This window comes from Camellia sinensis, chromosome 11 (assembly GCF_055761805.1).
Source record: "Camellia sinensis isolate YWXY chromosome 11, ASM5576180v1, whole genome shotgun sequence".
Classification (NCBI taxonomy): domain Eukaryota; kingdom Viridiplantae; phylum Streptophyta; class Magnoliopsida; order Ericales; family Theaceae; genus Camellia; species Camellia sinensis.
This window is the reverse complement of record NC_138971.1, coordinates 32,079,493-32,092,201: the sequence shown is the minus strand read 5'-3', so window position 1 is coordinate 32,092,201 and position 12,709 is coordinate 32,079,493. Positions and strand designations below refer to the sequence as shown.

Here is a 12,709-nt window from a genome sequence, read left to right as displayed (position 1 = left end):
TTGGCTCCGCCACTGGCCATGACACTCTATACAAAAAATTTGTTCAATTTTTCTTTCTGTATATCTCCACCACTCAAAACTATTAATGCATGGTGAATAAGTGATGTATCATGCATGCAACCTATTGTAAACTCAAATGCCACGTTCCTCCTAGTTGAAGTGGCTGGCCTCCCATACCAAACACGTAAATCTGCTTAAACCAGGTCAATTTAGAGTCACAAACTCTACTCCATTTTTATATTTTGACAGTAAACAAGACAGGATAATACTCCAACAATTTCCTCACAAACAGTAGTTATATATTTTTTGGGTGAATTCAGTAGTTACATATTACAAGCAAGTACTCACAAACAGTTACATTACATAACAAGCACACTTAACTAGCAATTTCTAGCATAATCAAACAATCTCAAATTTGTACATTTTCTCTGATAGCACCTTTGAAAACACCATTTCTGTTTGATTCGGGACAAAGGAGGGAAGCCATAGCAATACAATCTTCATCCTGAAACATGTTGTCAAACTGGTTTTACATTTTAGGCCAAAGGATATACAAGTACTACCAAAAACAATGAAATTCTACTTGAGAAAATTAAAATTCACTATGAAGTTGCATTCCTCATTAATCTTCCTGTGTGAAATCTTAAAGGAAAAAAAAGTTCAGAAAAGAAAAAGAAAATGAACATGACAAAAAATACAAACATCACAATAGACAGAACATTATAAGATGTTTCAATGCAGGAGCTCACAGCTTAGTCCAAAGTTTTCCACTAGTTAGATCAAGATCTTTGGCAAGTTGTTGCCCATGCGGAATACCTAATCAAGATGAGTGAGACACGAAAATAGAAAGAAACAAAATAGGAATTATAAATTATACGTACACACAAGAACACAAGATTGAAAGTGGTTCATCCCAAAATCAAGCATACATCTCATTGCAATTGTGCAATGATTAGAAAAAAAACAACCAATATACAGAGAACTATGTATTCATAGTTGGATCCACGGTCGAGTGGTAAATATTCAACTTCCCCTCCCACTCTTTCTCGGTTTTTACCAAGGTTGAGCTCTTAAACTCCCATTTGGTAATGTTTATGTTTTAATCTTTTGTTCATGTTTTACAAGTATTTTGAAAACGAAAAACAAAAACTTGATTGGTGTCTCATTTTTGTTTCCAAAAAATGGAAATAATTTTGAAAATTTACTAAATCATATGAGAGAAAAAAAAAAAGAAGAAGAAGGTATTGTTCTTAATACAAATAGCCAACACAAAATTGATAAAGGGGTACTACTCATTTTTTCCGAATATTATATTTTAGCAGACGTATTAGAAGAAGAGATTCAGTAAGTTGTTTAAACATCAACTTCGTTTGAGCACAGTTATCCCAACCCTATGCTCACTTGATATACTCAAATCAGTATATCCATCATAGAAGGAAACTTGCTGATTAGTCCTGAAGATGGTAGGTCATGACCTGACAATTTGCATTGTGTGTACACTTAGGCAAGACCGGCTCAACTCGTGAAATTGGTGCCCAAGCTCTTTTGTGGCTAAGCTCAGTAGGTTTTTTTCTAGTGGGCCACGCCATGCCAGAGCCAAAAATTTTAGGCCCAAGCCCTGACGAGCTAGCGAGGTGCCTAACCCTAACAATCCTTTTTTTTTAAAAAAAAAAAAAAAAAAAACATTTTTCCTACTTTTTGCTTGTGGGTCGAGCCAGTGGGCTGATTGATCACCTCTCAAGGGCTAACTAGTCAGTCTACAACACCTAGACCTAGACCTAGTCCCAAGCTAAGCCCTTTTTGGGCTTTGCCAGCCTACCCAAGAATATGGACCTGGTCGGGTCACTGGTCGTCAAATGATAACCCTACGGTACATTTCGATAGTATCTTAAAAACTCAAACTTGTGTTTTTTCATATAGGTTTTTTAACATGTATCAAAACATACTTATTATGAATAAAAGGAATACAGGTAGAACCAAAACAGTGCAATTCAAATTGCAATTGCATCTTGGTAAGTAAAGAAGATGTTAGACACAAAGAAGAGGTAGGAGCAACATCTTTACCTCTAGTTATATCATTGTATGAGAATTAAGAGGCCAACGAGGAGGTAAAATAGGAATAGTAAGACTAATACCAGGTGGAGAGAAAGAACAAGGAACAGAGGAAGAAGTAGGAGAGGAGACAAGACATGATCGTTGGCAAGAGAAGGACTAGGATTAGGAGAAACAAAAATATGACTAGGAGAAGAAACGACAACATTATCTACTCCGTCCTTCAAATTCAAACTTAATAATGTGTGGCATGTTCCACAAATTTCATCTATTTTGCTTTATGTTCATCAACTCACATCTGATTATGCTTGCACAATTATATTTGTTGATAAATCATTTGTTATTTAGGACAAACACAGCAACCAAGTTCTATGTAGAGGCCATCATCAGAATGGTCTCTATCAATTTCCTTCCCTCTCATTTTGATCACTGTTCAAAGGTTTTTTCTAGTATTAGTTCTCCAGTTGCTACTTGGCATAAGAGACTAGGGCATCCTTCTTTTTCAGATGTTTTTCATCATATAGCTAAAACTTGTGGTTTTTCCATTTCTCGTACAGACTGTTCTTTTTGCAGTCATTGTTGTGTCTCAAAGACCCACAAACATCCTTTTGTATTGACTAATACTAATTCCAATGTTCCTCTTGAGAGAGAGAGAACAAAAAGTTATAAGTTTGTTACAGAGGAGAGGATTGTGTACTGCTAACCTACATCCTTATGATAGTTTTATAGGTGTGTTATAGTTGTCATTGCAACTTTGTCTTCAGTAGACTTAGCTGTGGTTATGGTTCCTGAGGTGATAGTATCTAGGAGGGCAGGTGTGGGGACATAATTTTTGACATGTCCACGTGGCATGACCTTGGCCTAAAGTGCCACATGGCGGAATGTGATTGGCCGAGGTATGAAAATGATCCATGTCTAGGCCGAGGTATTTGGTGAAAGACAAAAAACCTAGTTAATGAATGACTCCTAGGTTGGGTGTACTTAGGACTCTTTTGAGAGGTTAACCATAACCCAACTAGGAGAGATGAGTCATCCAGTATTATTCCTAAAAGGAATAAATGTTTGATTTGATCACTACTTTTAGGAGGACACCTTTATATAGGCACCCCCATGTGTGAGAGGTACGTGAGTTTATGTGTGTTAATTTGAGTTACCGTTAATTTGTCGAAATATCTTGAGATATTAGTTTACTGACTTTATCATCGGAGTGCCCTCACGGTTGACGAGCAACCGAGTTAGTTATTCTTCTAATTGTGCAAATGTGGATCTATATAGGTTGTGTGTTCTACAACTGTGTTCCCAGAATTCTAGGAGGAAGATCAAATATTGGTTGTGGTAAAATTTTAGAGCACACATACTCCATACACTTTATTTTTTGATAATTTTTTGAATTACTTCTCTATACTTATTAGACCACATGAATATTGTTACTCAATACATATATATCACATATTCCAAAAAAATTTACAGAATTAAAAATGAAAATGAAAAAACATAAAATACTATATGCTTAGTTAAATTAAAAAATGAAAAAAAAATGAAAATAGAGTGAAAGAAACTATATTTTGTTCTAGTTAGGTTAAGAATATGAAAAAAAATGAATTAGATAATAGTACAAAAATAACCATTTTTGTTTAATTAATTTAATTTTGTTTTCCTTGTAATCATTATCCAAATGTAGCATAAATATTATTAAAAATTTTAATATCAATTTTTTAATGCAATTATCTTAAATATATGTAAATAAAATATATAACTTATACGGATAAGTTACAGTCACCTCCCTTGAGGTTCCTGACAATTACACTGACCTCCCATTCTATTTCTAAAATTACACTGACTTTCCCTGTGATTAACGATGTTAATGGGAGGGTTAGTTTAGTAATTTTAACATTAGAGATATTGTTGTTAATAAATATTAAATGTGCGATTATTATTTTGGTTATACCTTATGTGGTGTTTGGTTTTGAGTCATTTTTTTTATTTTATTTTAGTTATGAGTGAAAAAAATTTAGTTATAATATTTATGATAATCAATACCACAAATGTTATAACTTATATATGTTACATATAAAATGGTATGTATTTTAGAATAACCTATTGTTACGACAAAAGTGATGATGAAACAAATTTAAAAAATTAATTATATAAATATAAGAAAGTTATTTGGTAGTTTTTAATCATAGTTGTCAAATCGAGATTCGTATCATGAATCGAAATGACCTTGTACCAAATCGTGAATCGAATTGTGAATCGTAAAGATTCGGTCACTTTTTAAAAATTACATAAAAATATATATTTACACATTTAGATGTTAAAATATATCTTATGAATATGAAATATTTAGACTTAAATCAATGAAAATGTTATTTTGAGTGATAATCATGTAGTTTAATAGGTAAGAAGTTAACAAAGATTCTTATGTAAGATCACTATCTTACTTTTTTTCTTTTTAGATATTTCTTATCAACCATTCTTAATAAAGATGATAACTAAATAGACAAATTATCAATTTTCAAAATAACAATAATTAACAACGATATTGATATTTGGACAATAAGCATATGTACTTTTCTAAGTAACAGTGAGTAAATAATAAGAAAGAATTATTTAGAATATTTTATTTTAAAACCTAAAACATATTCAAAGGTATAACTGACCTTACATATGTAATATTCAATTATATTCAATTTAATAAAATAGCAATAGATGATTCATAGTGTAACTTTAATCTTAAATATCTTTAGAAGATATATTATGATTTTTAAAGGGAAAAAAAATGAGAAGAAAAGTTAAAAATATGTTAGGTCTGACTTAATCTGATTGGATTTTATTAAAAACTTCATGATCACTAAAATAACAACAAATTATGTATATATGTTGATTATTTTGGTATTATGTCATTTTCACTAAAAACATGAAGAAAAAAATAGTCGAAAATATGCCAAACACAATAATTTAAAAAATTACATGAATCATAAAAAGTGAATTGAATCATGAATCGATTGTGAATTGTGCGATTCTCTAAAGATTTACTTCCAAAATAGATTCACCCATAGATTCGTATCGATTTTTCAAAAAATTTGAATCGAATCGCAAATTGAATCGCGAATCGTAAGATTCTGATAAAAGAGAGATTCACCCATAGATTCATATCGATTTTGCAAAATCGTGAATCGAATCGTGAATCGAATCGCGAATCATAAGATTCTAATAACAGAGTTTTTAATCAATACTTGACATCATACAGTTTAGTTGTCTTAAAAAAAGAAGAAGATGAAATTGATGAGTCTTACTATCTTCTTCTTCTTCTTGTTTTTGTTTTTGTTTTTGTTTTTTGATGACATGAATCTTACTATCTGAATTAATAAAAATAAAATTGGGACACCATTTGTATTTATTTGAATAGTTTTAAATAATATTTTTAAATACTCACATGGGTTTGACTATAAATATATATATATACTAGTTGAACCCTAGGGTTGCATTATCGTTGATAAAAATAGTATAACAAGACAAATAGAGAATTTTTTTTCAAGAAAATCTCCAACACAAAATACACATTATTCCTCCCCCCCCCCCCCCCCCCCCCCCCACTCTATCAATCATGAACACATCTAATATGAAATTATGAACCAACAAACAATTTAAATCCTTACTGTCTTAAAATATAACTTCGTGAGTTAGCCGGTTCGAAGGGTTTTGCTTCTCTCTAGCACCAATGATAAAGCAAAAATTGAAAACAAATCCACCTCCGAGTTTTCCCTGCGAAGTTAATTGAAAAATAACATTAATAATTTGCGTGGGTACAAATGATTTTATAAAAATGTGAATATCTTGACAAGTAGTTTGGGGGTGAGTATCTCAAAGAAAAAATAATAGGTGCACTGTTGTCCATAAAACTAACAATGTATTCTCAATCACAAAAAAATAAAATAATAATAATAAAATTAAGTGTTTAAATCAGTTTATTACTTAGGAGTAATATCGTAATAGTGGCTTAATGACTCCTGAACAACGTAAATCCAAAGTATAAAGAACAATCATTTGTTAAACACTGAAAACACAAGATATACCACACATGCTTGCAACATGGGTCATGCATAAATTAATTCATCAAAATGTGTTGAGGCATCTCTAGGTATGAGACTAATTTTCTTTTAGGAAGTAGATTATCCTGAAACATAACATTGTTAAAATGTGCAAGTTCACCATTTACACTTTTGAAATTTCTCATACTGGATTTTATTGTCATAAAAAAATTGAGGTACGTCAAAATGTGAATACCAAAGAGAGTTTTTTTCACTCACCCTTGGATATAAACCACCAAGGCACTGCCATTTGATGCACCAGCAAGTGAAGTGAAGTAATAATTCTTGTCCCACTGCTCCAAAATCCACTCCTGATGAAGAATTTAGAAAAAATAGACTTAAAGAAGCAATGGATAATTTGATTAATGAATTTTTAGAACTCATGGTAAGGACTATAACACATACCTAGTGCAAGAAAACAGGTGAGAGTTCATGGACTTTGGATGTAAAACCTGTACTTGCATCCATAATAACAACCCACAGATTTCCTAAAGAAGCTACGCAACTAATGTACAAACCATCTTCCTTTCCTTTCTTTGCATGTTGGTCGAGTCTCGAATACATTGCAACACATGTTTATTGACTCCTACTTGAGTATTCTTTCAGAAATAAATGGCAATTCTAATCAAAGGTAGTTTAGCCTGGAAAATTAACCACACTTGCTGAGATAAAATTTCCAAGCCTATGAGAATCCATACATGACAAAGAAAGTACTGCTTCAAATGGAGAGGAACATGGTTACCCATAATGACTCATGGTTTGACTATTAAAAGCTGCGTTAAATTCTTAAGAGATGAAGAAAATTTTCTATAGCAAAAAATTAAAGAAAAGAAATATGTTTTGCCCAGCTTTACCTCTGTTTCATTGGTGACCTGGAACTATAGATTGAGATCGATCGAGTAGCAGGAGTACCTAATTGAACTTTTTTGCGAGTCTGCGCACCATCTTCCAAATCCACAAGTGAGCTCCCCTTTTTCTAACCCACCTATAATACATGGCATGTTTAACAACAAATATTTAGAAACAACAACACACAAACTGTAGACAATTGCTCAATTGACATAAATCTACAACCAACAACCTTCAAGGCTCCATCTATTCTGATGGGTCGTCATGACGCACTGAATTTATGCTGTCTTGAGTGAAATAGGCTTCGTGTAATTGGGTTCTTCATCAAAATTCATATCGGTCAACATCTTGTCTTTTTCTTTTTTAAAAACAGCAAGGAACTGGTTTGTTTTTTGGTTCACAATTTTGTTAAATGTAGGGTGGGGTTAATATTATTGAATAGAAAATATTAAATATTGTGTATTTTGTGTTGCATTTTTTTTTAAAAAACAAATCATTGCAATTTTGCTATCGCGTATTATTGCTTGCAATGAAGCTCTGTTTGTAATTAGACAAAACAAAATAACTTCAAAGTTGGACTGTTAGAATAGTGTGAGTTTCATGTGGCAGCCATCAATTCCACATTATGAGAGAGAGAGAGAGAGAGAGAGAGAGAGAGGGAACTAATCACATTTAAAAGCAAATAGCACAAATTGATTCTCAATTCCCAATAATATTTGGGAATACACATTTAAAAACACATAATTTTAGCACAAAATCAACTCTAAAATCAACAGCAATTAGAAGATGTATTTTGTATTTGAGAATAAATCACATTAATCGTGTTGTTCCTCCATGATATCTGTAACATTTATTAAAAACAGGTAAGTGTGTTGCAGCCATCAATTCCACATCATGAGAGAGAGAGAGAGAGAGAGAGAGAGAGAGAGAGAGAGAAAGGAACTAATCACATTTAAAAACAAATAGCACAAATTGATTCTGAATTCCCAATAATATTTGGGAATACACATTTAACAACACGTAATTTTAGCACAAAATCAACTCTAAAATTCCAAAAAAATCAACTCTAAAATCAACTCTAGATCAAATTAATTCATCCTCTACACGATTTGGTCTTAGATGAAACCTAATTTACTTCCAGAAGTTGCTTTTAGAATCCCAAAAAAATTTAATCCATTTACCCAAAAAAACCTTACACGTTTTCGGTTTTTAATTGCATCTTCTTCGCCCTTTGGGTTTTCATTTTTTTAATTCTATCATTAGAATGTTGGTTCTGTTTATAGGAAAATCAATGGAATTCTTTTTTTTATGACTTAATCAATTTCTACAAATCTAGCCATAGATGGAGATGATTAATGAGAAATGATTTTGGTTGTCAACCCTTACCCACGCTGTTTTGATTCTTGGGTACATGTTAAATAGATGCACACCAGATGTCTGTCAATATATCTCAATAAATAAAGAGTTTAACAGCCTCAATTTGCCGAAACAGATTACATATTTGTTGTATGCATTTGACTTGGAACCTACCACTATTAATTGAACAAAAGCTACTCAAGAAAGCAAGAAACTTTCTCCGAAAAATATGGCAGGACAGCAGCAGGGTCTGTGAAAACAAAACTGAAACATAAAAATATATATATATATATATCGGATTGTTAAGATTAATAAATAAAAAAAATAAAAAAAAACGAAAAAACAAACCCGATTCATGCTTGACAAAATGAGTACACCTCCAAAAAAAACTCCTCCAAACAAAAATAAGGCTTAATTTGGGAATTGGGCCAATGGTTGAATTCCAATTTTCTTTTAATCAATTAGTTTGTGTGTGATGATGTTACTATTGTTGTCGTTGGTAGTGCTGTTGTTTGGTCTATGGCTCGCCATGTGTTTGACAAAATGTTGAAACGAAATTGGAACAGGCTCACTATTTATTTACTTAGTTGTTTGTTGTTATTCTTTATGTTTTGTTTTGTTAATCCCATGAGATCAAAACTGTGACTTCTTGCATTCTCTCTCCGTGTTATCCTATTCTCAGCTTTTTAATCATTTTGTTCGCATATAATCTTGAAAATTCCTTTTCCTAATTGTCAACCTATCATGTGGACTTGCTTAGAGTTTCAGCTTTTTAGGTAATTTCCTTCTCCACTCATAATCAAGATGATTTTCACCAAAGAAATTGTTGTTGGTGCATTTTCTATGATTTTCCTTCAAATGATACAACACAAACATCTTGCCCAAGTGCTGGACTAATCTTAGGAGTCTTAGTACGCTACCTTGTGAACTTAAACCAAATAATCCAACATAATGATAATGATACAGATGAAATAAACAACCAGATATTCAGAAAGTATATGAGGTAAACGCCTAAGAGTCTAAGACAGACACAATTAGCCATATGGCAAGCACCATGTTGAACTCATAAAACTTTGGCTTTTACCAATCCATACCAAGAAAGATGAAACAAATTGGGATTTCTTAGAGAAGAAACCAAGGGAAAACAGAGAATGAAAAGATTCAGTCGCTAAAAAAAGATGAGAAGATATCAATGTACAAAACCAAATATTGCATGCAAAACCAAAAAAAAAATTGTCTATGGTTCCTCAATTTTTATTACATTACATGAGAGTTGTGTGCAAGTTCGTAAAACAAAATCTCTTATGCTGTATTTGGTTGGGGGATTTGGAAAGGGAAAGGGAAAAGGTGTGTGAAACTAGATAAAATTTAGGCATGTTTTATTTACATTTCACCTATCTTTTCAATTTTCCTTTCCAAATCCCTCCTCAAATCCCCCAACCAAACGCAGTATTAGAGTAACATTATTTTCAAGACCAACATAGAATTCACTAATGACATTCACACCATGTACTTGGGTGTCATAGAATTCATAGAATAACAATAACAACCCAGAGAAGATTTCAGCAGGTGCACAAAGTTTGACATGCATTAGGATGCTTATAATTCAAGTGGGAAAGCTTCTATTCACTATGTGGTCTTCAACTCTAGGAGTGAAAATTTTGTATTTCCATTGACAATAGCAACAGTCCATGGCTCGTTATCCCAAAATGTTTCAGTTTCTTTTCTTAGTACTTGATTTTTGAATTGTTTAAGTTGATCAAGAAATTAGTCAAATATTTAGAGCTTGACTGTACATCTAAGAAGTTTGAATGGTGTGCATGTTTGTTGTTTCCTTTATACGTAGGACAAATTCGCATTCATCAATATGTGTAGGGAATGTTTATCGTGAATGGGCTATATTGATGCCTATGACACTTAGTATTCTTTGGCTGAATAAGAATTTATAATTCTATGCAGTGAAATGGGTACACTAAAGACACTCAATAAATTAATAATATAGCATGTACATGTAGTAATTTATAAGAAATAATGATGTTTGTGAGGCAGAAGTTTTTCCGAACACTGCATCTTACATGGTTTTAGTCACTCAATCAATCCTATTTACTTTATGTGCACCTGTAAAGAAACTAATTACAAATGTGGAATTACCAAAGTGCGAAGATTGAAAGGAACTAATTACCAATGTAGGGTCCATGTTCTGTGGTTCACAACATGTATAATCAAATAGATAATATGATATAAAACACGATAGAAAATTTTTAAGGATAGAAAATTTTAAGGTGAGGCACCACTTTCTATAGGAGTTCAATGTATTAACTTCCATGTCAAACAACTCCAACTCCAACTCAAGTGTAAAATAGTTTTTAATACGTCTCTTGATTGGATTGGAATTTTCAACCTAGAAAATTGGATGGGTTTTCTTTTTTGTTCGGAGCATTCAGCAGCCGAATTCCTCAATGATTGAGACATATTAACAAACACATGCTGTGCGTACCAGGAAGAGGACCGACAGATACACAAAACAGTAACACAGTTTTAAATAGCAGCAATCACATTAGAAATATACGAAATCACAGGTGTACGTACCAGGATTTGCAAGAGCAGAGCTTTGGATGCCAAATTTTCACAGCGTTACGGCAAGAAGAGGACCGACAGTTATGCAAGAAGAGGACAACAAGCACTCCTTCGAGAAGATATTATATATATATATACATATATCTCTTGTGAGAAAGCCCATCTTCGAAGGGGTAAATTTTGCTTTCTTCTTCCTTGTCGGTGAACCAAATGTGGTAGGGAGGAGCTCTGGGAAATAGAGAACCCGAAGACCACCGTTTTACAGACTGAATCATGGAATTTGTTTGTTTCTGTGTGTGGCACAGCCGAACAACACGTAGGCAACCCAAATCTGGACAAAACAAAGAAGCCCTACGAAACAAAGAACCATAGACTTACAACAGAGGAGGCAGATGAACAAAACGTAACACCATGTGTTACACCACACTTAACTGCTTTTAATATATGTTATAGATATATATATATATATATATAATTTATTGCATTACATACATGCAAATTCTTGTATTTTTCATTTGTCATTAATAATTCATATTAATTTGTTTGTCTAAAATTAATTGATTTATTTTATTTTTAATTTACAGATAATCACTTCAAATGTTATACAAAATCAAACTAAAACCCCCTATGTGATAATCAAACAATTAATCACTTACTTTCGCAAAAAAAAAAAAGAAAATAGAAAAAAAGAAAAAAAGAAAAAAGAAAAAAAAGTCAAACTAACAATCAACTCACGAAGTGGGAAATTTACAAATCAAAAATAAACCTCAAGGGAGGTCAATCTAATTTCTGGAAAAAATAGGAGAGGCCAATGTAATTGTCAAAAACTTCAAGGGAGGAGAGTGTAATTTACCCAACTTATAATAGTTATTGTTTTCACTTATTTTTACAATAAAATTTTTATTTATGAACAATTAATTGAAAATACAAAATTCATAAATTTTTAAGTAGATTACAAAATTACCATTTAGGTAAAATTCTAAATACACATAATTTTCTAATACTAACTATAAGTTGAATGGTTCAACAAGTCTAAGGCCGGTCTAAGCAGTTCAATTCAGAGATATTAAGGTCAAATTAGAATTTTATCTATTTTTATCCATGATATAGACATTAGCTAACAAAATGATTTATGTCAAAAAAATTCTTTATACATTTAGACAATATTTGTAGATTTATATTTTTAATTATGTATAGACTAATTTCTCTTATATATATAATTAATTATAGCTAAAATATTTAAATCAATTAATTTTCAAACTAAAAAGTAAAAAATGTTGGTTTATAGTGTTGGATAGGACAAAGAAAAGGTATTAAATGGAATTGGGTTAAGATAAGTTGGTACAAATGTTGTAATATTCAGTTTGTGAACAATTAAACTTACGTCCGACCTTAGGTTTATATTTTAAGAAATCAGTGAGGCAAATTAAAAAATTGTGCACTACATATTCGTATCGTTTGGATGAAAGTCTGACACATAAAAGACTTGCATCAAATGCTAGAAATAACTTGCACCAAACATAAGACATACTTGACCCAATGAAAATGACATTTTTTTTAGCCATTTTCTAATTGATTTGATATTTTTCCTCATATTTTTAATAGTTGACCTAATTTAACCTTGCACCACATGTCTAACCATTCCATGTTTTTATAATCACATGGAAGATAATCCATTTGATGAGATTATTTACAAGGGGTTAGTTTAGTTAATGAGGATAAAGATCATAGAATATGGCCGGTATAGATTCTAACAAAGTTCAGTTAGAGGTTGATTGTAAGAT

The 12,709-nt window shown here is 31.8% G+C and overlaps 1 long non-coding RNA gene across 2 annotated transcripts; it reads right to left on the bottom strand.

Moving 5' to 3' along the window:
- Nucleotides 1-278: 278 nt before the first annotated feature.
- Nucleotides 279-11,348, bottom strand: LOC145801896 (uncharacterized). Of its 2 annotated transcripts, XR_014343700.1 has the most exons (7): nucleotides 10,938-11,348; nucleotides 6,998-7,128; nucleotides 6,549-6,784; nucleotides 6,363-6,454; nucleotides 5,712-5,817; nucleotides 750-816; nucleotides 279-505 (listed from the first exon to the last, which is right to left on the bottom strand). It is a non-coding gene; the product is annotated as an uncharacterized LOC145801896 (long non-coding RNA). The 2 variants fall into 2 exon arrangements; XR_014343699.1 differs by lacking the exon at nucleotides 750-816.
- Nucleotides 11,349-12,709: the final 1,361 nt, after the last annotated feature.